Source organism: Saccostrea echinata, unplaced genomic scaffold, assembly GCF_033153115.1.
Source record: "Saccostrea echinata isolate AGI-Se365-2 ecotype Australia unplaced genomic scaffold, CSIRO_AGI_Sech_v1 ptg000040l, whole genome shotgun sequence".
NCBI classification, from domain to species: domain Eukaryota; kingdom Metazoa; phylum Mollusca; class Bivalvia; order Ostreida; family Ostreidae; genus Saccostrea; species Saccostrea echinata.
This window is the reverse complement of record NW_026889789.1, coordinates 5,321,969-5,349,950: the sequence shown is the minus strand read 5'-3', so window position 1 is coordinate 5,349,950 and position 27,982 is coordinate 5,321,969. Positions and strand designations below refer to the sequence as shown.

Sequence of the window (27,982 nt, the reverse complement as noted above, 5' to 3'; positions counted from 1 at the left end):
CTTGATGTCACAGTCTGTGCCAGCCTGTCTGTCCACCACTCCCAAGGGAGATGAATTACTCAACTTCTTTGACGGGCTCACCACCAACTATGGCTGGTAATTCAGCTGTGATGTTGATTTTTGTCAAGTCTGTTTTCTTCAAATTGATCTTGAGCCTTGATTTTGCTGATTTTGTCGCAAGGCGAGTTGTTTAGTCCTGCATCTGACTGTGGTTGTGTGACAGGAGATCTAGGTAATCGCCAAAGTCAAGATCATCGAGTTGTGTTAGAGTGTGCACCATAATGTTCCTGTCTGATGTGGTAGTCCTCATGATCCAGTCAATGACCATGAGGAAGAGGAATGGTGACAGCAAACATCCTTGTCGAACTCCTGTCTTGACTTCGAAAATCTCAGACATCTGACAATGGGCAACCTTGCATGTCAACCTTGGTTGGTGTTACGAATCAGGAAGAGGAGCTTTTAGGTACCCCATAGTGCTCCATTGTTGAACCCGGTATTGTGCCAGAAAAGGGTGAATTTGTATGAAAGTTTTGATTCCTGACATGGTGTAGATTCAAGTTTGTCCAAATCACTGCCACTCCGTGTGGAGTGGGGTCACAATAGAGGGTCAATTTTTTTTTCATCAAATTGTATAGAGAAAACGTTTAAAAATCTTTTCCAGAACAGCAGGGCCATGATGAGTGATATTTAGGTGCAAGTATCCTCAAGTAGTGCATATTTAAATTTGTGAAAATCCTAGCCCCCAGCTTTAGACTAGTGCCACAGTAGGGGATCAAAGCTTAACATGGGAATATATGTAAATATGTTTAAATATGTTATCTTTTGCTCAATAGCAACATTACCGGATGTTGCTGATTCAAGTTTGTTTAAATCATGGCCTCCAAGAATGAATAGGGACCATAATATGGGACCAACGTTTTATTTTGGAATATTAGAAGAAAAAACTTTTCTCAAAATCAAAAGGGTCATGATTAGTCCCATGAATATGTGAGTATGCTCAGGAAGCGCAGCTAGGTTACAGTTTGTTAAAACCATGGCCTTCGTTGTAGTCGTAGGGCTACAAAAGGGAAGCAATATTTCAAAACGAAATTTGTTATTTTTCAAAAAAAAGTCTTCTGTAAAATAGCAAGGCCAAACTCAATCCTATTACCTAGGTTCTTCTGACTTTCAAATTATTGATCCTGCGATTAGAGTAGGTCTAAAATATCAGGAAGCAATTTTTACTACCTAATGTTTATTTAATAGCTTCTTTGCAAAACATAAGACCATATTTTAATCATCATGAAATTAAAACATCCGCAAACCCTTGGGGCTAGGGTGGGGACATAATATCGGTAATGTCATTTTCATGTGAATAAAGTGTGGTTCTTTTAAAAATCTGCTAATGAATAACAGCAGTACCAAGGTGACTCAGGTGAGCATCGTGGCCCATGGACCTCTTGTGTGTCCCACAAATTAAGTCATACTTGCTACAGTTAGGAATGAATTTAGGAAAATACTTTACTTACAGTACTTGGTCAAATATCCATATTGAAAGAAAACTAACTTCAGAAAATGACTTGTCAATGACTTACTCGACATTTTTTTACAGTTGATATGGAACACCCCTTGATCCACGCAGGGTTTAGGTGATTAGGTTTGGACTATAATCGGACATTAAATTGTAATGTTGCGCACAGGGAAAAGCAAAATAAGAAAAATCAGCCATATTAGTCATATTGAAGTTGTGTTGTGTTGATTCAAGTTTAGTTAAATCATTACATCTTGAGGCAAAGTAAGGGTCATAGAATGGATCAACATTTTTGGTGGACATAAAGTCAGGGAGTGGGGAATGGGGGTGGAAGTCTTTTAAAAATCTGATTAAGAAGAGCTGGGGCAATGTGACTCAGGTGAGCATTGTGCCCCTTGTACATGTACCTCTTGTTTAAGTTTGTGATTAACATAGTTTAAAATACTTAAATAGAGCAATTTGCAAAGTTTGTGATTAACATAGTTTAAAATACTTAAACAGAGCAATTTGCGAAGTTTGTGATTAACATAGTTTAAAATACTTAAACAGAGCAATTTGCAAATGTCTGTCTGATGCGTCCAATAAAAAAATGAAAAGGCTTTAGAATTTAGATATAATTAACATGTGTCAAATAATAGGTTAACAATATTTAAACACTTTGGTCAAGTGAATTGTTTGAAATTTTATAACATGTGGGTACGGAGAAGGGACTGAAAAGGGATCATCCAAGTTTTATTTTCATGCATTGCATCCTATTAGTTAAACCTTATAACTGACGTAAGTGAAATCAAAATTTTGAAATTATGCTTTTAAAGCCTTGTGGATTGCAAATCTCATCGTCATCATGTAAAAATATTAAATTCCAAACATCGTGTATAATTGAATGTAGCTTTTCATGGAAGTGATACATATACATTGTAATTATGCTTGCTCTGATACGCTGTAGACCTTGATAATTATAAATACATGTATATAGACAAATAAAGTAGACATTTAATGAATTTCATGATGGTCTTATCAACTCTGAAACAAAATTCATAGTCATAAGAAATGTAAAGATTAAATGATCAAATAAATTATTCAAATAGAGCATGTTGAAGAATTCAATTTATTAGTTTAATTACAGCACCAATCAAGAACAAAATTCTATGCGAGGAAGAACTCCAGTCATCATGAAGGGTTAACAGATAATTATTTGTCTAGTAAAAAATTAAAACCTACAGTGTACTTTACATCACTTTTCATTGTATGCAGAATGAAAAATTTATGGTGTTCGATTTCATGCAATTTTTCCCCATAGCTGACAACACCCTCTCCCTCAGTGTCTGTAAAATGTAAAATGTTGAACTATTTCTTAAATTTAAGTCTTCCGAAATTATAGTTGTCAAAAAATGCAAATTGTTTTAAGTAACAATGCAAGCTTTCATTAAATTAAATTTCATTACATTTTGCTTTAAACGAGGGACAAATGCTCAACAGAAAAATCTCCCTATTTATATATTGTAATCCAACGTTGTATCTTCCTAAGGGTTTTGCTTATGATTTTTTTGTTTCTGCAATAGCGGCAAAAGGTAATTCCCGTATTAACAAAGGAAGTATTTTATTGTCCTACATATTGAACTCTTTTTTGCTCACTTCTTACTTAAAACATTTCCCCTACCGTTCCCCCTCCCCTTTTTCCGTATTGTGTGAAATAAATAAATAAAAATTGACTGTCTTTTGCTTACATTGAATTGCATCTTTTCTGAAGGCATAAAAGACGTAAGACAAGTCTAATATTTAAACTAGAAGTATTGTGAGTACTTAGCTCAAAAGACGACAGCCCCGATCTTATAGGAGTATAATGGCAAAGTCCATTTCTTGGGAGTATGTAAATGATATTCTGTGAAAGTTCCATTGAATTTTATTTGAGAGTTTAGAAGGAGTTGCATTAACAAAATGGTAACCATCATAGTCGAGCATAAAGTAAAGTCCATGTTTTGCAATTGTTAAGGGAAACCCCAAATATCTGTGAGATTCAAAACGTAAAACAGGAGGGTTCACAATAGCACTATGTAATAAAGTTTCTGTAAAATTCTCATTAAATTAAATTCAGTGGTATAGGAGGGGTCGCAAATAAGAGATGGGTACACCAAGTGTTAAATAAAAAAAAAGCAAAGGCCATGTTTTGCTATGGGAAATCGCAAATCTATTTTTTGATGGAAACGTAAATATAAGGAGATGCAAAATGGCACTATTCAACAAAGTTTCTATGAAATATTTATTGCAATGCATTCATCTAGTGTGTAAGAGGATCAAGTTGCATATAAATTAAAGCTACCTCCAAATATACAAAGAATGACAAAGCCCATGTTTTGCTACAGGAAATCCCAAATATCCATCCGATCGAAAGGTATAATAGGACGTGCACAATTGGCACGCAAGGACGTACGGAGGGACACCCCATCTCTATATACCCGCCAATTTTCAAGCGGGGTATGATAATATACTATTCTATGAGTCCCAAGGAGCCGTGAGGTTGTCCCAGCAGTCTAATATTTATTCTAACGGGTGTTTTAACCTGTGCTAGTATGTAATGGATATTAATGGAGACCGTTTTGAAGGACCCTCTTTACTCTCCACATGAAAGAGAATTTTTATGTAGTTAGAGTGATATGTGTCAACTTTGGGTATTGTCCGTCCGAATATTTGTGTAAATGGCGGCATTTAAGAGTCACTTGCTACAAACAACCTTTTTTAAAAAAAAATCTTGAAAGTAAAAGCATGTAATTAATCTATGTTAATATCAGTAAAATGAAAAGGTTGAGCCACATTAAGTTCTTTTTTTTTCAATATTGCTCAATTATATCCTATAACCTGGCAAAATTAGCACAGAACCGAAGATCCGAGAAAAATGTTGACGGACTACGGATCTCTAGTCTGTTGATATTTTTTGAAGAGCTATAGCTCTACAGCCACGGCTAAATGTGAGATATTTTAAAGGAAAAAGAACGCGGGCTAATTAAAGTGGGAAAAGCCTTTTTTTTTTCTTTTCTTTTTTTAGTTTATTTTTTCTTTTTTTCTTTTTCTTTTACTTATTTTTTGTGTGAACTAAGTATTTAGAGCAAAGTTATTGTTGAAAGGTAGGAACTTTTAGCAAACAGAATTTTCGTGAGAAAATTTCTCTTGGCAAAAATTATTCTATGGTAAAAAAAATGCAATTTTCTTGAGGTTTGAACCAGAACAATAAAAAAAAGCCCGATTAACAAATAATAGATTGCGTACGTGTCACTGTTTACTTCCGGAAATGTCATATTTATTCGGACCGTGTAAAATTCAGACAAAACAAAAATGTTTCATGACTAGTGAATTACAAAGTGAATGAAAAAGGTAAAGGTATATTTTTGAATATATTTTTTAATGTTAATATTAAATTTGAAAATAAATTTGAAGTAGGTGTCAATACCCTATACAAATTTTCACCAGTAATTAAATTTGTACAATCATGAAATTTATTATTTTGATCCCTCTTTCAGTACTATAACAGTACTTGGATTATAGCACTAATTTGATGTTTAAGCCCCATTCCTTAAGCCCGAGGACCGCAGGAAACATGAAATTCACAAACTCTGTACACCTTTACCAAATAATTCTATATACCAAATCTGAGTGATCATGAGTCAGGTGACCTAAAAAGCCCACTGTCATTTACTTCAGCAAGATTGTGGGAGGGGTATGGGCAATGCTGCCCCATTATATTTTGGCAGGCAGTAACCAGAAATAAAAACTATATTTAACAGAATGTATCTATCTATCTAAAGAGACAAATGCACACTTTAATATGGTTAATTTTGCCATTAACTACAAAATAAAAAAGTCGCCCGCGTGGCGCAGTGGTTAGAGCGTCTCCTCTAGAGTCGCGAAGTAAGGGGTTGATCCTTACGTCGCAGGTTCGAATCCCACTGTGGGACGTGGACACCGGTCCTTCGGATGAGACCGCATAAACCAAGGTCCCGTGTCGCAGTAGGTGCTGGCACGAAAATGATCCCTCACTGCTCAAAAGCCGTAAGTGCCGAGTATAGGACAAAATTTGCAGCTCTCCACCGGCAAGTGGTGGCGTCTCCATATGAGTGAAAAATTCTCGAGAGGAACGTTAAACAATATAAAAAATAGCTGATAAAGGCTTGTGGACGCTTTAAAAAAAGTTTGAAGAAATTTATTCTTGCTTTTGCTAGTCGAAAAATTTCTGTGCACCTCCCCCCCCCCCCCCCCAAAAAAAAAAATTGAAATCGTTTCCATCCCAACTGTGTATACCCTCCGTGAAATTCAAAATTTTTAAACAAAACTACTGAAACCTAAGATTATATATATGTATATATATGTGTGTATATATATATATATATATATATATACATATATATATATATATATATATATATATATATATATATATATGTGTGTGTGTGTGTGTGTGTGTGTGTGTGTGTGTGTGTGTGGAGGTGTGTGTGTGTGTGTGCGTTTGTAAACACCTTCAACTCAGCTCAGGTACTTATTGACACATCAATCAACTCACTACAGTTTTCCAAGTCACTACAGTAATCATTGTAGTGAGTTGCCGTTTCACGAAAAATGGGTAGTTCTCGATTATTTATGCCCAAAAAATCGAGAAAAAAAGTTGGTGTCATTTGACGGTTTACACCCGTATTTTCACACACCGACTTATGATCAAAAAATGGCCCTTACACACTTTACTCGGTTTTGATTCTAGCGCATGCGCAATGCAGACTAATACTATGGCCGACTTCCGGTATGTAATGATCTCGACTTTTCTACAAAGCAACAAATGATCTCATCAGGTAAGTTAATTTTCTGTTGATTTTACCGTGAATTAAAGCGTTAATTACAAAACATCACATCGTTTCCATATACAAAGATATTAATCAATCACTCGATAAACATAGAGTATTTAGATTTCGTTGTTTATATGCCCTTGAAAAATTTATGTTCAAATCCCTTAGTTATAATCCACAAAATAAAACTTTAAGGTTAAAGAATTATTTAAATATATTTCCATATAACTTTAAATCCACTACATGGCCCAATCCATTTGTTAAGCATAATTTGCAGTCGTCATCGAGTCTAAGTTCGAATTTTCTCGAATTATTCATAATGTTGACATGTTTCTATTTCATGCACTCGTATCAATTAATCATGTTCAACTTATATAAAAAATTATACTTCATGTAATATATCAAACGTATCTGGTTCTTTGTTCTAGTTATGAACTGAACTGGAATTATCTCTATCCTTTATAGTCACACATATTGCCATCAACACATCTTCAGTTCAGAAGTTAAATAAATTATTTTATGAAGTTAGAAATTATTTATCTTATTTATCTTTGTCCAAGACATGCACTTCATTTGTAATTTATTCTTTATTTAAAAAAAAAACTGCTTCAAATATGTATGATTACAAAAGTATTTAACAGTACGTTCTCACTATATAAGAATCACACTTTTCGATTTTAAATGTTTCTCGACTGATTTTACAGAATTTCAAATGAACAAATTCATTTAAATATTTTCTAATACAATGTCCCTGATGTATGTCACAATGGAACACCTGCACATGTATTGTATAAAAAGAATTTAGAAAGATTAGATATCTTTATAATGGAGGTACGTGTATGATAAACTGTTTTGATCGGAAGGGGAAATGCATTTTTAAAATACTACGGCTAATGTAGACAAGATCAGAGTTCTCTTTCATCCAAAAATAAAGTATGCTCAGTTCTTCTTGTATGTGTCCTTAAAGCTGGTAAACTAATCAAAATATGAAAATCTGCAAGTTTTTGTACATGTATTCAGATTGGAAACTTTAATCATTAGTTGCTTACCTGTCCGTGTAAGAGAAATAATTACAGTCTCTAGACTTGATGAGGTGTGATTACGGTAATTGTAAAATGTGGTTTCCAAGACTTTACCATATTTATTCATTAGAGTTAGTGATTCATGTTCACTATTGTTTCCTCAGAAGGAGATGATCCAGGAATTCTTCCGGGGGGGGGGGGGGTCTTCCGGGGGGGGGGCCAAAAAAAATCCAACTGAGAAATTTACCCAAAACTTAAAAAATAAATAGATAAACTTTAAAAAACGCAAACTTGTCCATCCCCCCCCCCCCCGAGAAAAACTACAATTTGAAAACTCAAAAAAATAAATAAATAAATAAATAAATAAATAAATAAAAAATAAAAAAATAAAAATAAAAAAAATATGAGTGGACTGGACTGGATCGGTGCATGAATTGCTAAACATTGTCCATCGTATATATAAAGAACTGCATAAATTTTACACTTAGTCTAATCAGGGACTATATATAGAAATATCTATTTGAACATTGTTAATGCCTCCCCCCTCCCCCCTCTCCATTTACCATGTTTATTTCTAGTAAAAAAAAATTGTCTGATTAACCTATTCTACTCAAATTTACTCAAGTAATAAACATTTTTTTTTCTGTGTAAAATTTCATTCCGAGTCATCACCGGAACGAATTACTACTTAATCGTAACTGTTGTGGCGTGATGCTTGATTGTGAACCTAATAACATAGAAATACTTATTGGATTATACCTTCGATGTCATTCTGTGATTTATTTTAGTATGTAAATACCCCTCATGGTAAGTATAGAGTAAGAAACGTTATATAAAGGTGTAAATGACAAGTTCAAAATATTTACATGATAAACAAATCAGAGGTCATTCGAGTCACGTATAAAATTATTAAGTCATGCATGTGATATCAGTCAAGTGCAGATATTTCACAAAGGTTTGGTTGTGCATATATTTTAAACCTTTCACTGTGGTGTTTGTGAGCGTGATATGTGATACAGCTGTGATACCAACACGTAAAAGAAGATAGGCTAAGTGAGACTCTTGTAAATTCACATTATATCTTTTAAAGGAAAGGTTTGTTTTGTTTGTATGTTGTTTAACGTCCCTCTCGAGAATTTTTCACTCATATGGAGACGCCACCACTTGCAGGTGGAGAGCTGCAAATTTTGTCCTATACTCGGCATTTATGGCCATTGAGCAGTGAGGGATCTTTTTTGTGCCAGCACCTACTGCGACATGGGATCTCGGTTTATACGGTCTCATCCGAAGGACCGGTCTCCACGTCCCACAGTGGGATTCGAACCCGCGACGTAAGAATCAACTCCTTACTCCGCGACTCTAGAGCAGACGCTCTAACCACTGCGCCACACGGGCGACTTTAAAGGAAAGGAATTGTATAGTTTGATATGTGCACTCCCTAGATTTTGGAAATGTTAATGCTCTACTTTTATTGTTTTAATTACTTTCATTTTCAGATGTTTATTTTTTGCGAATGTGTGCATTTGGCCGGAAAACAATCTGACATTCCACCTTGAGATGTTATTTGAGAGTTGTTCCATCCTTAAATGTAAGGCAAGGATTTAAAACAGTGTGAGAAAGGGTTAACATTGTCGCCTATGGGAAATGTATTGGTGGACTGTATACCCCATATATATTGAGTACGTCTATTGGTAAGCATGCTAAGAGAAATTCTACTTGTTAAGAAAATTGTACTTTCAGGCTGAGTTGAAGTTTGTAATTTAATAATATTATCATTTCCAATTGTTGAAATCTATGAAATACACAACTTTTATTTTGCTTAATGTGCATATTTTAAAACAAATCGAGTCGCAATATAGTGTCCTTCCAAAATTTTGAGGTGAAATAGACATAGTGTATATAGACACAGTTAAGGCACGGAACCCATATATGAAATTTAGAAAAGATGTACGGGCTCCACAGACCCAAGATATGGACAAAGAATCTGAGGTTGAAAGCAAGGTGTTCTTGTGCACAGAAACCAATGTGTAGGCAAGGAATACTTGTCCCAAGAAGACAGTTTCTAACTTACAAAATTTGAATGAGGCAGATTTGGTTCAAACTATATACATGTATTTTTAATCTCACGGCTTTTTACATAGCATGATCATAACTTCCTTTGTGCAAATCAGATTAGAAGGATTCATGATCCTGAGCTAATATAGCTTGTGTCTTTCTTAATTTATAAAAGATACATAACTAATATACATGTATATCACTTGGAATTGTACTTAGGTCAACTTGAATGATTTTGTCACTTTCGAACTAAAAGTCTAAGTAAGTAAGTCTAATATAGAAGCCATTTGAAATCTTTATCCTTGGATGTTTCAATGCAAGCTGACAGACATTGAAATAGTCTTTGTTGATCAATGATGATTTAACCTAAGTTAACAATCTCATTTCATTTTGTGTCATCACATGATAAAGAAAGTTATGATTTTATTAAATTCAAATTGAACAAACTTAGGCTGAAAAAAACAACAACATGTATTTCCCATAACCCAGCTGACCTAATTTTACCCACCGACTCTACTACTTTTTATTCCAAATCGAGATTTTGAATCATACTTTTGTTCATAGTAAAGTTTTCTCGTAGTGCAGTCCATAAAATGCATGTCTCGTACACTGTAAAAACCTGTTTATCCAAGAGTCTTAAAGAGTACTCCTACTTTATATATATATATATATATATATATATATATATATATATATATATATATATATATATATATATATATATATATATATGTTTGTTTGTTTATTCATATACATGTATGTTTATGTACATGTATATGATAGAAAAACAATGTACAGAATAATTAATTGATGCTTTCAAAATGAAAAGTGTTGCTTGTGTGACGCAGTGGTTAGAGTGTTTGCTCTAGAGTCGCGAAGTAAGGAGTTGATCCTTAGATTGCAGGTTCGAATCCCATCCCACTGTGGGACGTGAAGACCGGTCCTTCGGATGAGACCATATAAACAGAGGTCCTATGTCGCAGTAGGTGCTGGCATGAAAAAGATCCCTCACTGAGAGCGGAGTATAGGTCTATTAATTTGCAGCCCTCCACCGACAAGTAGTGGCATCTCCATATGAGTGAAAATTTCTCGAAAGGGAATTAAATAACAAACAATCAAGTAAACAAAATTAACAGTAAAGTAAAAAAAAAGTTATTCCCTACTTACCTAGCCTAATTTTTTTTTAGCATATGTCACCAGAAACACATAATTTTTTTCATTTGGCCTAATTAAGTTAAATTACTATAGAATTGTGCATTGAATCATTTGATTCTTAATAAGAAACTACTATAAATTGTTAAAATGATAGTGTAGATAAGTTCTATAAAAATGAATGTGGCACTCTCATACATGTATTAATTTCAAACTTTAAAAATTCTAAAACTAATCAAATTAATAATGTAAAGCATTGTAAAGTTTGTATTCAGTCTCTATTTGGCATCTACAGCAACATCAGGGGATTCTCCAAGATCCTAACCCAAATCTAGATGAATTAATTAAGGCACATGCAGATCTCATGACTCCATATTTGGTTATTTTTTGACATGGTCGGTTTCCCAAATCAGGGTCTCCAGATATGGAAAATGGCACAGGTTTCTGGTACAGGTTTTTCAGAATCCATGAGTTCATGTAGGGAACCTAGCACAACTTTCTGTGAAGGGTTTATTTGTAAAACTGTGTTATGTTATATTTCAGTCATTATCCCATGCCTGTTCTTGCCTTGACCACTTTTTCGCATGGTTTTCTATACATATTTTACATATATAGGAGGAGAAATGCTAGTCTGTTACAGGTTTATGGAAGCTAAATTTGTGCCTGTGTTTAAACCACCCAGACAGTTTCATATGGGAGTAACCCCCCCCCCCCCACCCCCTTATGAACATACAGCTAATTCTCATACCTCCTGTTGTTTACAGTTACATGTATGTAGCGAATAAATTCAATTAATGTGTCAATTTATATTATTTATTAATTCAAAGCTAAGTTGAGTATATTTTTACATAAGGATTCAATATGTACACAAAAATTCACAAACGAGGTCGGAATCGGTATTCAGTCAAGTTCAAGTTCAAAGTGAAAGTAGTGTACTCAATGTACAGGCCATCAGGGTCTTGCAGTATGTAAGTGACATGCATGTGTCATTTTATGAAGGGGTATAAATGAAAACTATTATCATGGAACAGGATTACATGAATGAGGACATGTACATTCTTTGGAAGCAGTCAGTCAACTTATTCAAGTGTGTGTGAACATGCACACTAACATTTTTCATATTTTATTGATAGCATGATCGATACATGTATTAATTTTGTCTAATGTATTATTTGTCAGCATGGTCAGTAAAACATGCTTTTTAACTGTATTATTTATTTAACTAAACAATGTTGGGACTTATATCAGTGCAAGATGAAGCAAATTCACAATTTATGATTATTTTCAAAAAATGAACATAAATGGAACGTGGAACGTTTGTATGTGTGTAATGTCTGTCTGTGAATGTTTTAGGATAGATGTTTTGTGATACTGAAGTATAACATCGATTTTTTTAGGTTCATGGTGATACAGGAAAACTTCAAGGTTCCTGCAGATGGTGTTTAAAACTATTGGCCAGTGAACACAAACCCATTTAATTATATTTTGAATCTTCACCAGGAGAAAAAAGATGGCAGTACTTCTAATGCGTAAGTAGAATTGTTTTAAAAAGCTTCTTTTTTTTGTTTTGGGGTGGGAAGAATGATTAAACAAATACATCATGTACATAAGCGTTGAAATCCCTTTAATACAGGGTGTTTCAACAAACATGTCCTTCTTTTACTACTTCACATGAGTCCGTCAAAAAAGGAAAGATCAGTGTTTTGTAACGATTTATCTAAAAATAAACATTACAATGCAGTCTTTGCCAAATCTTTTTTTCAGTACATGCCCTTCGGGCAGGTTTAACCACTTATTACGCTAGCCCGAACAAATATTCACATGCCCAGAATTTTATCAAGTAATTTTATTCTTATTTGCCTTTGCATGGCAAGGAAATGATCCGAAATCCATTTCTATTGATCTATTGTCTAGCCATTAATATTGTTTTCAACCTGTACACTTTTTGTGTTTCTTTTGCAAAAGAGTTCCCTGGAAATCGTGGTAGAATAAACTATCGTTAAAATTTTATTTGGTGCTCCACTTCAGATGAAAAATCAGACTTTTAAGTACATTTAATGTTATTGGTATTACTTAATTTGATAATACGGAGGCTTAGGCCTCAGAATTCACATGCCCTTTGGGCTTGTAAGTATGCAATTTCCACATGCCCCCTTCCAATTTTACCAGGTCCCGGGCTTCGGACTCCCGGGATTTGTCGAAGACTGATTACAATGTACTTTTTATAGTTTTTTGAAAGTACATGAAGTGTTTTATTCCAAAGATTTTTAGCTCACCTGAGCCAAAGGCTCAAGTGAGCTTTTCTGATCAGAATTTGTCCGTTGTCTGTCGTTGTTGTTGTCATTGTCGTTGTTGTTGTAAACTTTTCACATTTTCATCTTCTTCTCAAGAACCACTGGGCCAATTTCAACCAAACTTGGCACAAAGTATCCTTAAGTAAAGGGGATTCAAGTTTGTTCAAATGAAGGGCCACGCCTTCTTCCAAGGGGAGATAATTAAGAATTTGTGAAAAATTAATGGCATCATTAAAAAATCTTCTTCTCAAGAACCACAGAGCGTGAAAATATGAAACTTATGTGGAAGCATCCTCAGGTAGTGTAGATTCAAGTTTGTTCAAATCATGACCCCTGGGGGTCGGGTGGGGCCACAATGGGTGATCAAAGTTTTACATAGGAATATATAGGAATAATCTTTAAAAATCTTCTTCTCAAGAACAGCAAAGCCATGATTGGTCATATTTATATGGTAGCCTCCTCAGATAGTGTAGATTCAAGTTTGTTCAAATCATGACCCCCGGGGGTCGGGTGGGGCCACAATGGGCGATCAAAGTTTTACATAGGAATATATAGGAAAAATCTTTAAAAATCTTCTTCTCAAGAACAGCAAAGCCATGATTGGTCATATTTACATGGAAGCATCCTCAGGTAGTGTAGATTCAAGTTTGTTCAATTCATGACCCCCGGGGGTCGGGTGGGGCCACAATGGGCGATCAAAGTTTTACATAGGAATATATAGGAATAATCTTTAAAAATCTTCTTCTCAAGAACAGCAAAGCCATGATTGGTCATATTTATATGGTAGCCTCCTCAGATAGTGTAGATTCAAATTTGTTCAAATCATGACCCCCGGGGGTTGGATGGGGCCACAGTGGGCGATCAAAGTTTTACATAGGAATATATAGGAATAATCTTTAAAAATCTTCTTCTCAAGAACAGCAAAGCCATGATTGGTCATATTTACATGGAAGCATCCTCAGGTAGTGTAGATTCAAGTTTGTTCAAATCATGACCCCCGGGGGTCGGGTGGGGCCACAATGGGCGATCAAAGTTTTTCATAGGAATATATAGGAAAAATCTTTAAAAAATCTTCTTTTCAAGAACAGCAAAGCCATGATTGGTCATATTTACATGGAAGCATCCTCAGGTAGTGTAGATTCAAGTTTGTTCAAATCATGACCCCTGGGGGTCGGTTGAGGCCACAATTGGCGATCAAAGTTTTACATTGGAATATATAGGAAAAATCTTTAAAAATCTTCTTCTCAAGAACAGCAAAGCCATGATTGGTCATATTTACATGGAAGCATCCTCAAGTAGTGTAGATTCAAGTTTGTTCAAATCATGACCCCCGGGGGTCGGGTGGGGCCACAATGGGCGATCAAAGTTTTACATAGGAATACATAGGTTAAATCTTTAAAAATCTTCTACTCAAGAACAGCAAAGTCATGTTTGGTCATATTTAAATGGAAGCATCCTCAGATAGTGTAGATTCAAATTTGTTCAATTCATGACCCCCCCCCCCCCCCCGAACAATTTTTTTATTTAAACTTTTCAACCTTTCAAGACTGAACTGAATTCTGTTTTTTCCTAGCCATAGTGCTCAGGTGAGCGATGTGGCCCCTGGGCCTCTTGTTTAAAATCTCGTGATCATGCAGGAAGTATGAACATATTCCTGATCTCGTTCATTATACTCAAAACGTTTGACATCTTTATGTATCATACCCTGTACAAAATGTTCCACCTGGAAAAAGGCATAATCAAGACAGAATTCTCAGTAAAATTCCAGGCGTAAAACTTACTATAAATGTTAAAGCAATATAAGCAGAAACCAAGCGTTAACCAAGCGGAGACTAGCTGGAAAGGACTATATTCTGTAGTGGCCAGTATCTGCCCCCAAAATAAAACTTTGATGGAGAAATCTTTAATTATGTTCTAAACCAGGTGGATATTTGCAGACTTCAAAGCATTAAATATTTTTATCAACTATGACATCATTAGTTAGATATGACGTCAATAAAATGACGTAAATTCCAAATTGCAATGATTATGAGAGAAAATAGCGTATTTTATGTCGGTATTTTGATTGGAAATTATCGAGCGCAGGTCTGCTCAGACTAGATCTTTTGATATAATGTGTAGAATGATAATATCAATGAAATATGGTACCTGAGCAAGCTTGCGCTCTATAAATACTATAGTCAAAATTGAACAAACTCTGTGCATTTTGGCCTCTATTTTAAAAATAACGGAAATCCAAATAGTTTGTGACGTCACAGAGACAAGAAAAGCCAACTAATTTTTCCAATTTCATAATATATTGTCTGAATTTGGGTTATTTTATACAATATATGCACTTTTTCTCATTTCAAGAGATTTTCAAAATTTGACTATTATGGGGGCAGGAATACGCCCTTACCGTATATAGCTCTTTGAGGCGAAAATGTAATTAGTTCCGCCTGGAAATTGACATTCTGCCTGCATGGAAATTGAAATTCCACCTAGAATTGAAATAACAGGATTCCGCCTGAATATAGATTCCATTTAAACTGTCCAAAATATTTCTTTTTATAATTTCCAGCTATTTTCCCACTGAACTAAATTCAGCCTAGAATTTGATGACTGGAATCTGTTAAATTTAGGCGGAATCTCTGAGAGCCTTGAATTTGTGGATTCGGTGGAATACCCTTGGTGTCCAACGAAATTCTGGGCGGAATCCACCTTAATTGTTTGTACAGGACTAAATCATAATCACTAAAATGTTTAATTTCACATCAGTCAGTCGTAAAATTAAGTGCCAACTTGACTCAGAATTACCTTACTACCTGCTAAGATGCTAGAAAGCTAAAAATACATGCAGGGTTTTCTAGTAAATGTTGTTGAAAATCGTAATTTATTCATTTTGTTTTCCAGAAATTTTTATTGGTCTGTTGGGACTTACTAGCGACAGATTTTATTAGTCCAAATGAAAATGTATTAGTCTGATCAGACTAACGGACTAACATTAGTGTTGAACCCTGACATTAAAATATCTCAGGCATATATTTAGTCAGGCCATGCTTACACTGTATAAAACATGATGCTGGAAAGTTGAATTGAAAATTTAAGTCTCCTTTATCAGTCTCTAACAAAAACTTTTAACTAAATCAGTAGAATTAATTTAAAATTCATAGTCTTTCCGAAATGTTTAGACTTTATATTTTGCAATAATTACTTAAGTGTTCATTATTGATATCCCTTATCTTAATTCCTGAAACTGACAAATCACAGTAGCCTAGACGGTAGTTGTTGTCGGTACTCGCATTATAATTAATAGGTCCCTGTTCAATTCTTGTTCCTAGCACCTTGTCAATCCAAGATGTTTGAAATAGGTAATGAGATTGTTCGGTTACTAAGCTGTGACTCTATAAGTGAAAGATGCATGTGTTTTAAATGAAACCTTAAAAATCAAGGCCTCATTTCATGGTAGGCAAAATAAAAAAAAAAACCCTCCAGTGTTAAGCTACTAGTATACATTGTAGTGAAACCAAATATCGAAATTTTATGATATGGTGTCATATGTTTTTTTTTTTTTTTTCAACCACAAATTAAATCCCCTCAAATCATGAAAATTTAAACCAGTGAAAATAACCAATTTTGCATTAATTGAGAAACTTGCATGTATTTGAAAGCTTCCTGAAATACCAGTAGTGTAGATTCAAGTTTGTTCAATTTATGGACCCTAGGGGTAGGGTAGGGCCACAGAAGAGGATCAAAGTTCACATGGAATGACAGAAACATGATTTAAATTAGTCATATTTATTATATCCATGTCCTTACCAAATTTCTGTTGCACTTTTCTCAGCAACTACTCATCGAAGGTGCTTAATATTTTAGCACGCTCTCTGTTTAGGCATGCTATATGGTAGGATGTATTTTTGTAGGAATCCCATGTTAACTTCCTGTTTATCCCTCCATCTGTCCGTACTAAATTTCCATCACAGTTTTCTCAACAACTGTTAAGGATGATGCTTGAAAGTTTAGCACACTTTTAAATTGTTTAGGCATGCCATAAGGTGGGATTCATTTTTGTATGAATTTGACGTCAACTTCCTGTTTACCCCTGTGCTTGTCCGTACCAAATTCAAATCAGTGCGGGAATTATAATTACTAGTGAGCATTGGCTCGATCACAGACTTCTTGTTTTCTATTTGATAGGAATGTCTTTTACTTTGATTAGCTAAAATACTTATTTAGTTCTTCACAAATATTCTAAGAATGTTCTTTTTTTATAATATGTGTAACCATTACTGTTTCTTGAGTCAAGATCTTTTTAATTTATTTTATTGGTATTTATTTCTACTAGAAGCAGCTACTAGGGAAGATTTAATGAAGGAAGATGAGGAAGTGGAGAAAACGCTGAAGAACAAGGAGGACAAGGTGAAGAAAGGACAAGGTTATTACATTATGTATCTCACAGTATTTTTACAAAGCCCTCTCAAATCCTGATTTATATAGTTTTTTTGTAAAACTTAAGAATGAATTCTTATTTAGTTCTTGATCCTTAAATATAAATGAAGAAGGTAACAATTTTTACAGGGCACAGTGACTTGCAGTGTGTGTCATGTAACATTATTACAACATCTATATCATGGGTCCATAATTTTGAGTAAGTCATTCATCAACCACTTTATCTGTACTGGAAACCATTTCTGAGAGGGATGAAGTGATGGAAGATAATGAGCCAGAGGGTGGAACGGAAGAGAAAGGGAAAGAAATAAAGAAAAAGGCAGAATGAAAAAGGACTAGGTAATTATTATCACAATACCCCCCCCCCCCCTTCCCCATCAATGTATTTCTTCAAGTCAACAAAATTACCATGTACTTATCTTATTCTTTCATAAATATTTTGAGAAAAAATATCAAAACATCAACTTTGACTGGATGTAGTGACTTGCATGTGTGTAATTAGCTATGGTCGATACAATGACAACAATCTTTCATTACATGTAAGTCGAATGCGGACTGATGTTTTTAATACTAATTGTTTGGCCATTATTTACACATTGAATTGTCTGTTTACACATTGAATTGTCTACAGACTTTTCCGTTTTCCCGATCATGACAAGGAGCACACATCAAATGTGAATGATTGGCAGAGGATGTTTACTCCTATATTGCACCTGATCCCACCTCTGATGTTTTTAGTGGTCCGTGTTTGCTCCTGATTTGTATTTTTTCTATGGACTCTTGAGCTTCGTTATCTCCATAATTATATGATTGTACAGTGAAAACTGTCTAATCTGACACCTGTGCAATCCGTCACACTGTAAATTCCAAGGTTAAATTTCATTCCCATTTTACTTTTTTCTATGTTTTTTTACACTGATCAATACGACGCCCTATCTATTCCGACAAAAAATTTGTCTCCCAGTGCATGTCGGATTACACAGGTTTCACTGTATGATTAAGTGGTATTTGAGTACTCTTTACTGGAACCCAGGAACATCTTTATTTTTTTTACTTTGTGTCATCTAGTTTAAGATAATGAGATTGGACTGTATATAGGTAATTCATCATGAAAAATGTTACATGTTACATGACTATGCCCTGACTTTACCTTAGGCTGAAAATGTCAATCAAGACACATTTCTAGTCTTTGCAAGTACTTGTAAATCTGTTCAGTCATGTTTTTTTTCTTTTGTGTGAATCAAGCTGCACACTTTGAAACTTTGAATCATAACCTTGTTAATTGATGCCTGTTATAGGGGAAACGTTATTTCTTGACCAGGCTTTAATAGCAGCAAGAAATATAGGTGAATTTGAGGTCATGGAAATATTTTAGGTAATAACAAAAGTATGTATTTCACATTCTAGTACCAAAACGTTTCTGTTGAAGTCAAGCAGGTACATGAAAACGAATAAGTTACTAACCACTCTTTTCTCAGATAAATCACTAAAAAGGTTCAGTATGCCAAGATTTTTCATGAATCTGGTAAAATCCGAAACTTGACAAATTGAGTTTTTGTCAGTTTAGTAGTTTATCGAATTGGATTTTTTTTTTTTACAGAACTTGCAATAGAAGAAAGAGTTGAGGAAATGAAGAGAAAGAAATTGAAGATGAAAAGAAGAGCTCTGGGAGGAAAAAAGTGAGCATAGTGCAGTTATTTCTATCATTTTACATTTTATTGCTGCATTATCAGATGCCGTCTGAATCATAAACCTTATCTACTGATAAAGATGATGGGCAAACAAGGCAAGTAAATGCCTATTGTGTGACAAAAAAAGATGTAAAAAGTTAAATCTTAATCATGTCAAAATTTTCTTTGATACTTCATGTAACATTATTGTATACCTTATGTAAAATCTTTGCAATTTGCTACAATCTTATAACGATTAATATTATTGGTCTATGAAATAGCAGATACACACCAAAAGAGGGCAAAAATGGTCATTTTTTCCTCCTATATCATACTTTTTAAATATGAGTAGGTCTTCACTCCATATTTTGGTAAGATTATACTCGAAGCATATTTAAAACTTTTCCTATTTCGTTTGACAAAAACATGGTGAAATGACCAACTCTTCTAAAAATAGACTTTTATGTCACAACTAGTGATGGGAATTGGTAAGAATTTCATAATCGATGATCAGGCTACTGTAACTAATTATCAATTATAATCGGACATTTACAAAGTCTGTCAATTTTAGTTTATTAAATGGTAAGAATGGTTGAATAACTACTTTCTGTGGTGGTCCAGTTGTAGTTGGAATAACTGTGTCTCGGAACAACCCCTAGTCCTTAGGACAATATCATTTTAACGACAGAATGTTCTATCTAGTCAAGCTGGTTCTACGCTCATTTTGTAGAATCCAGAGTACGTCCATACCCAGGAATGAGCGTTGTTACCTGGGTATGAATACAATGTCTCTTTGTCTGTGCCATTACGATATGCATATAAGTTAATAGAAAAGTTGCGGCTGGAATATTTGGCTTAAAAACTATTACGCTTTTTAAATAAAATAAATAACCCGATTAATCAGAATAAAAAATTTGTAATCGAGTGCTTGGATTATGCCAGCAATTGACTGATTTTCGATTATAATCGATGATTGGAACACCACTAGTCACAACAACATTCATATCATGGTTTGACATTAACTTTTATGAGTACTAGATCAGTCGTGCTACTTCCCATAATTTTTACTAGCTCTGACCATAAATTCACTAGCACTGACCAAATTTGAAAATTTTCTATTTATAACCTCCTATTATAATGGGAAAAAAGTTTTGAAACCATACTACAGTGTATCTCTCGCATGTGTTCATGTATACATTTTGACAGACTGTTGAGCCCATAGGTAGCAGCCCAATGAGTGAACATGCGAATGATATAAGCTTTAAAGAACATTAATTCAAGGAACTTAAATAAAATTATTACCGTAAATATACATGTAAATAAATTAAAAACTATAATATTCAATGAATATTTATACCAAATGATACTGAACAAAGCTGAGGTTTCGATTGTGACTTGTCTATTACAGCCGGTCTAAAAAAAATAGCAATTGTGTCATGCAGGAAAGTTTTCTTTTTCAGAGCAATGGCTGTGTTTGCAATCTGAAAATTAAGAAAATTTCTTTAAAAAGTTTTTAGTCAGAGCATTTATTTGAAAGACTGAAATGAGAGTTAACATTTATTTCATCCACACAACCAGTCGGGCAAGTTATTGAACATTTAACATGACAGACCATGCATTTACTAGACTGGGTCAGTCGGACGTGCCTTAGTGTCAAACCCTGCATATCTTTCAGAAATATATTTGAAATCCATTTAGTCAAGAGCCACATTTTTAAATGTGATTTACATATGTAAATGCCCATTTTTGTCATGAGCTACATGTATGTAGTTTAGTGGTTAGCATGTTAGTCTCTTAGAAAAAAAACTGATATTCAGGATTTAATTTCATTGCTTGGGTTTCAACCCCTAGAATACCACTTTTTTTTTTTTTTTTATCATAGAATGATTTTTGCTTAAAGAATTTTCCACAGAAAAGTTTTGTTTGTAATATAATGTTATACCTTTCAATAAGAAGAACTTTACTCTAAATACTAAACTCAGTATTTGAATATGACTTTTATACATTTGAAGCTATAGGCTTTTTGCATGCCTTGTTCACCCATCTCCTTATGCACATTATGAAACATGTAAAACTAATTATTACATATTACTGTTACTTGGTAGACTTTTAGTGTAATTAAAATTAGGTCTTTCATTTTACTCCATTAATTAATATATGTTACTAATGAGAGACAGATAAATATACTGGAAAAGCTAAATGAATCTAATTTGTGTAGCTTGTTGAATGTTTTCATTTATAATATTCTTATAAGTGACTTGCTTGGATACATGTTTTCATTTTGAAAAAATCCTTATTTGTCTAGATGCATGTATTCTGTTGTGAGTACTAATATATAGTCCTAACTATAAAGATTCCAACCTTTTGATATGTAAATTATAGAACAAGATGAGATTAAAGTTTGGCACTTTAAACTGGAAAGCTTGATAGGAAACCAAAGGCAAGGACAAAAGAAAAGGATAACCCAAAATTTCAGAAAGTGTTTGTTAAGTTGTGAATATACTTTTCGCTGTGTATTCTTTTTAGTGCCTTTGTCGGAAAGCAATGTCCGCTAATTCAAGTACAACGCTAAATGTCTTGCACAAATACACATAAAGAAGAACATTAACAAATGCTCTAAATCAAATCTCCGCTAACTTGCTCAGTAATCAACTTCTGCCAAATATCGTACATGCTAAATATTATACATTTACAGTAATTCAAAAGGCTAACAAGTTCTAAAGGATAATCATTTAATACAAATCAAATACACAAAATGTTAACTAGCTGTTTTAGGAATTTTAATTTTAAAATTTATTCTTGTCCTTTTGCTTTTAAAGAAGTGTTGTTGTGTCTTAATTAAGATTGGAAACTTGATCACTGATATATTTTTATTTCAATTTTATGTAAAAGCTTTAATGGTTCTATTATATAATTATGTATTTCAGTTCCATTTGTAAGATGTGTGGACAAAAGAAAAACAGCCATAGAGTGCCAATGTGGAGTGGAATAAGTCAGTATGACTTAAACATGGTCAATTGAAGTGTTTGAATGCCCCTCCAGAAAGCAGAACAATCTTTGAATTTGCAGGAAAGAGTATAAAATTTGCTGTTAAAATATCATAACAGCTAGACAAAGATTAAATAACAACTACATGTACATCTAAAGAATTCTTTTGTCATAATAGTGATTCATGTGCTAGTACATGTGACAAGTGCTATAACGACCTAATATAAGTGTGTTTTAGGAGCATGTTGACTCTATTGTAAATGTATTGACTCCTTATATGACCTCATTTATATATAACATTATATGAATGGTAGTGTAGTGACTTGAAATGTGTGTTAGTAGTATAGCTCGTTATGTGTGGTAATTTTGTTATTTGTTTTACATGTATGATAGTACATATAGTATGGTGACTCATGTGTTGGGAATTAATGTATAATTTTATGTGTGTTACTGGTATAACTCATAATGTGTGTAAATATTGTTTTTTGTAATACATATTAGTAGTGTAGTGACTCGACATGTGTGTAAGTAGTGTAGTGACTCGACATGTGTGTTATGAGTGTAGCTTATGATGTGTGGTTATTTTGTGTACGTATGTAGTATGGTGATTCATGTGTTAGGAATGTATAATTTTATGTATGTTACTGATATGCCTCATCGTGTGATTTAAAATGGTTATTTGTAATGTATATATTAGTAGTAAAGTGACTCAACATGTGTGTTAGTAGTGTAGTGACTCGACATGTGTGTTAGTAGTGTAGCTTATTATGTGTGGTAATTTTGTTATTTGTTATGTGAGTTGTACATGTAGTATGGTGACTCATGTGTTGGGAATGTATAATTTTATGTGTGTTACTTGTATAACTCATTGTGTGTGTTTTAATATAGTTATTTGTAGTGTATATATTAGTATTGTAGTGACTCCACAAGTATGTTAGTGTGTAGTGACATGACATGTGTGTTAGTAGTGTAGTGACTCGACATGTGTGTTTGAAGTGTAGCTTATTATATGTGGTATTTTTGTTATTTGTTATGGTTGTTGTATATGTAGTATGGCAACTCATGTGTTGGGAAAGTATATTTTAATTTGATGTGTGTTACTGGTATAGCTCATTGTGTGTTTTAATAATTTTTTTTGTAATGTATATTTTATTAGTGTAGTGACTCGACATGTGTGTTAGTAGTGTAGTGACTCGACATGTGTGTTAGTAGTGTAGTGACTCGACATGTGTGTTAGTAGTGTAGCTTATTATGTGTGGTAATTTTGTTATTTGTTATGTGTGTTGTACATGTAGTATGGTGACTCATGTGTTGGGAATGTATTATTATATTCTTGCTCCAAAAGGTACTGTTTTACCCTTGTCTGTCTAGCTGTGTGTGTGTCTGTCTGACTGTCCATAACAAATTTTTGGTCACAGTTTTCTCAGCAACTACTCATTGCAGATGCTTGAAATTTTAGCATACTCTTTGTTTAGGCTTGGTGGGAATCATTTTCGTACAAATCTGATGTCAACTTCCTGTTTATCCATGTGTCTGTCCATACCACACATAACACATTTCCGTCGCAGTTTTCTAAGCACTACTTATTGCTTGAAATTTTAGCACACTCATTGCTGAGGCATGTCATATGGTGGGATTCATTTTTGTATGAATTTGATGCCAACTTCCTTTTTATCTGTGCGTCTGTCCGTACCGTACATAACGAATTTTTTTCGCAGTTTTTTCAGCAATTACTCAGAGCAGATGCTTGAAATTTTAGCACATTCTTTATTTTGGCATGCCATATCGTGGGATTTATTTTTGTACAAGTCTGATGTCAACTTCCTGTTTATCTTTGTGTCTGTCTATACCATATATAACAAATATTTGTTGCAGTTTCTCATCAGCTACTTATTGCAGATGCATGAAAGTTTACACACTCTTTGTTTAGGCATGCCATATGACGGGATTCATTTCTGAATTTGATGTCAACTTCCTGTTTAACTGTGCATCTGTCTGTATAATATGGAACAAATTTTTGTCAAAGTTTTCTCAGCAACAACTCATTGCAGATGCTTGAAATTTTAGCACACTCTTTGTTGACGCATAATTGTCATATGGTGGGATTCATTTTTGTATGAATCTGATGTCAACTTCCTGTTTATTCATGCATCTGTCCATAGTTGAACTTGTGAATATACACATGATAGTGTATATTCAAATCACAGCGGAGGTATTACCTGAGTGAGCATTGGCTCACAGACTTCTTGTTTTATGTGTGTTACTGGTATAGCTCATCATGTGATTTAATGTTGTTATTTGTAATGTATATATTAGAAGTGTAGTGACTCGACATGTGTGTTAATAGTGTAGTGACTCGACATGTGTGTTTGTAGTGTAGCTTTTTTTGTGTGGTAATTTTGTTATTTGTTATGTGTGTTGTACATGTAGTATGTTGACTCATTACGTGTGGGGAATATGTGATTTTATGTGTGTTATTGGTAAAGCTCCTTATGTGTTCTTATATTGTTATTTGTAATATACAGTGAAACTTGTCTTATTCGGATGTTGTGTACTCCAAAAACTTGACTTATACAATGTTAACTTTAAGTCACCTGCAGTAGACTCAATTGTTTTAAATGTTGTCTAATCCGGAATGTCGTCTAATCCAGTGAATTTCTCGACATGTGTGTAAGTAGTGTAGTGACTCGACATGTGTGTAAGTAGTGTAGTGACTCGACATGTGTGTTATGAGTGTAGCTTATGATGTGTGGTAATTTTGTTATTTGTTATGTGAGTTGTACATGTAGTATGGTGACTGGTGTGTCGGGATTGTATAATATTAAATGTGTTACTTGTATAACTCATTGCACGATTTAAAACTGTTATTTGTAAGGTATATATTAGAAGTGTAGTGACTCGATATGTGTGTAAGTAGTGAAGTGACTCAAAATGTGTGTAAGTAGTGTAGTGACTCGGCATGTGTTTTATGAGTGTAGCTTATGATGTGTGGTAATTTTGTTATTTGTTATGTGAGTTGTACATGTAGTATGGTGACTGGTGTGTCGGGATTGTATAATTTTAAATGTGTTACTTGTATAACTCATCGTGCGATTTAAAACTGTTATTTGTAAGTTATATATTAGAAGTGTAGTGACTCGACATGTGTGTAAGTAGTGTAGTGACTCGACATGTGTGTTAGTAGTGTAGTGAATCAACATGTGTGTTAGTAGTGTAGCTTATTATGTGTGGTAATTTTGTTATTTGTTATGTGAGTCGTACATGTAGTATGGTGATTCGTGTGTTGGGAATGTATAATTTTATGTGTGTTACTTGTATTGCTCATCGTGTGATTTAAAATTGTTATTTGTAAGGTATATATCAGTAGTGTAGTGACTCAACATGTGTGTAAGTAGTGTAGTGTCTTGACATGTGTGTAAGTAGTGTAGTTACTTGACATGTGTGTTAGTTCTGTAGTGACTCGACATGTGTGTTAGTAGTGTAGCTTATTATGTGTGGTACTTTTGTTATTTGTTATGTGAGTTGTACATGTAGTATGGTGACTCATTTGTTGGGAATGTATAATTTTATGTGTGTTACTGGTATAGCTCATTGTAAGTTTTAATATTGTTACATGTATTTGTAATACATATTTTGTATTGTTATTTTGATTTGTTTGTTGTACATGTAGCATGGGATTCATTTTGTGTTGGGAATGTAGAATTTTACCTGCGGTAGTGTACATGTAGCTCATTTTGTGTGCTAATATTGTTATTTTTATGTGTAATAGTCATGTAGTGACTCAATATGTGTGTAAGTAGTGTAGCTCATTATGTGTTTTCATGTTGAGTTAGTTTAGAAGAGTGTTGACTTACTGTGTAAGTTAGAGTAGCCTCTTGCTATGTGTGAGCATAATATAAAAAGACACTTTTTTATGATGTGTTTATAATTATTAAAACATTGCTAAATATAATATTATATCAACCTCTATTGATAAACTTGCATGTGTTTGAATTTCTAATGTAATGTAAGCTACATGAATAGATCATATTTTGACTGAATTTTGAATAAGCACAATTTGTGATGATTTTTATTTTTGAAATAAACAGAAATTTAATTTTCTTTGTATATGTTTATTTTTTCGTTAGATTGCAGAATAAAACTACATAACTTTTGCAGTATTAAATATCTAGAAATGCTTTTCATGACCAGAATGGTGGATACTTATACAGTTAAAATATACCACTGAGGGAGTTAGCAAGATTCCAGTTCCCCAAGGCCAAGACTATTTCCCGAGGTGAAGCCGAGGGAAATAGTCCTGGTCGAGAGGAACTGAAATCTTGCTAACTCCCGTAATGATATACTTTTAACTGTTTTATTATACTGATAAAAACTTAAATTTAGAGTTAGAGGATTCAGATAGCATGATTTCATAGCAGGGATTAGCTCACTAACTAACTAACACACGGGGATTAGTCCATTCACATATCATACCAATGTAAAAGTAAAATCTAGAGGATTACGGATAACCGGGAATTAGCTTTCGAAGCAGGGATTAGCTCACTTGACTAACGCACGGGGACTAATCCATTCATTACGATTTCTAGGGAATTAGTCACATCTAACGATCTAATGTTCTATAGGGAAAAAATCAGTAGAGATATGATAAAACTATATAACATGTTATTCTGCTTGGGAGAACGAGTTAAGGGGAAGATCAAATTGGGTAAGAATTACAGACCAATGCAAACTGATGTACAATGTATATAAAAGCAGATAAATGTTTGTCGGTGGTATGCTGTAAATTTTAAATGATAAAAGCTTGACTTCAACTGTAGGAAATTCTCGAATGGGACAAAAATACACACAATCAATCAATCAGCTGTAGGAAATATCCCTACTAAAATATCATGGTAAAGTTAGATCAAAATAACGATAGTGATTTATAATGCACATTATTGTGAAACCTAAAAGACATCTTAAAAGAAACGGGGCGTATAAGGCGGGGACAATCACCCGCTCTGAGATAATAAATTTCTCAATCTTTAAAGTTCATGGAAAAGTTATATTTTTCTAAAATAAAGTTTTCAGGAATGGCATTTTCAACATATTTGATTCATTTATTTTATTAAATGTCATTGGTTGATGATTTGTTTTAAAGTTGTAAGTAAAGCATATTTAGTGGAAAACTGTTTTTTTGGAGCCACACAAAATGATTTTTGAAAATGAATGGGACAAGTTCCCTTTCTACATTAACCTTTAAATGACCGAAAAGTAAATGTAAAATTAACTTAAAGTTTTAAAAAATGGAGTCTGAGCCCATTCCATTTGAAAATCGAACATTATAGAAAAAAATACGCTTCAACAACCTCTTTTATTTTAATCACACTGAAACACATCAATGACAAGAAGACTTCGTGGCGAAAAATAAATTATTTATCAATAAATTATTCAGTAAAATAAAGGAAGCTAATGTGTAAAAGATGATATTGACAATACATTTTTTTTTTTTTTTGAAAAATGTAACTTTTCAAGAACTTTCAAAATTGAGAATCGTGTTTTTTCAGGCTGGGAGATTGTCCTCGCTCTGTACCAGGGACCTTTACAGCGAATATAGGTTTTAAAACATATCATATATAATGTATCCATTTAATAATTGAAAGGGGATTATGCTTTAGAGGTTATTGACTCACACAGCACAGATTCTATAATTGGTCTTCCAAATTGAACATAGATTACCCTCTCCCCCCAAATAAGGAATAGAACAGGAAGTCACAGTCACGGTCTAGCCTTGATATTAAACCGGGAAATACTACGATCTGAAGCATGCAGTATCGAAGGGGTACAGGGATGCCCTCTAGTGTTTTTTTATTCTCCCGAGAAAATAACTGTTGTTAATGTACATAGGAAATTTTAATATAAGGCGTGTTGTCATTTTTTCTTCCTTTTTGCTGCTTAAAAATCGATTTTTAACGCGGGAGGGGGGGGGGGACTCCAAAACAGTTTGACAAGCAGGAAAAAAACCTAAACCTATTGTCTAAACTCGAAAATCTTT

The 27,982-nt window shown here is 33.8% G+C and overlaps 1 long non-coding RNA gene across 2 annotated transcripts; it reads left to right on the top strand.

Moving 5' to 3' along the window:
* Positions 1-8,975: 8,975 nt before the first annotated feature.
* On the top strand, positions 8,976-18,926 carry LOC133200651 (uncharacterized). Of its 2 annotated transcripts, none has more exons than XR_009722982.1 (5): positions 8,976-9,052; positions 11,966-12,097; positions 17,187-17,276; positions 17,420-17,629; positions 18,891-18,926. It is a non-coding gene; the product is annotated as an uncharacterized LOC133200651 (long non-coding RNA). The 2 variants fall into 2 exon arrangements; XR_009722981.1 differs by lacking the exon at positions 8,976-9,052 and adding an exon at positions 11,545-11,655.
* The last annotated feature ends 9,056 nt before the right edge of the window (positions 18,927-27,982 follow it).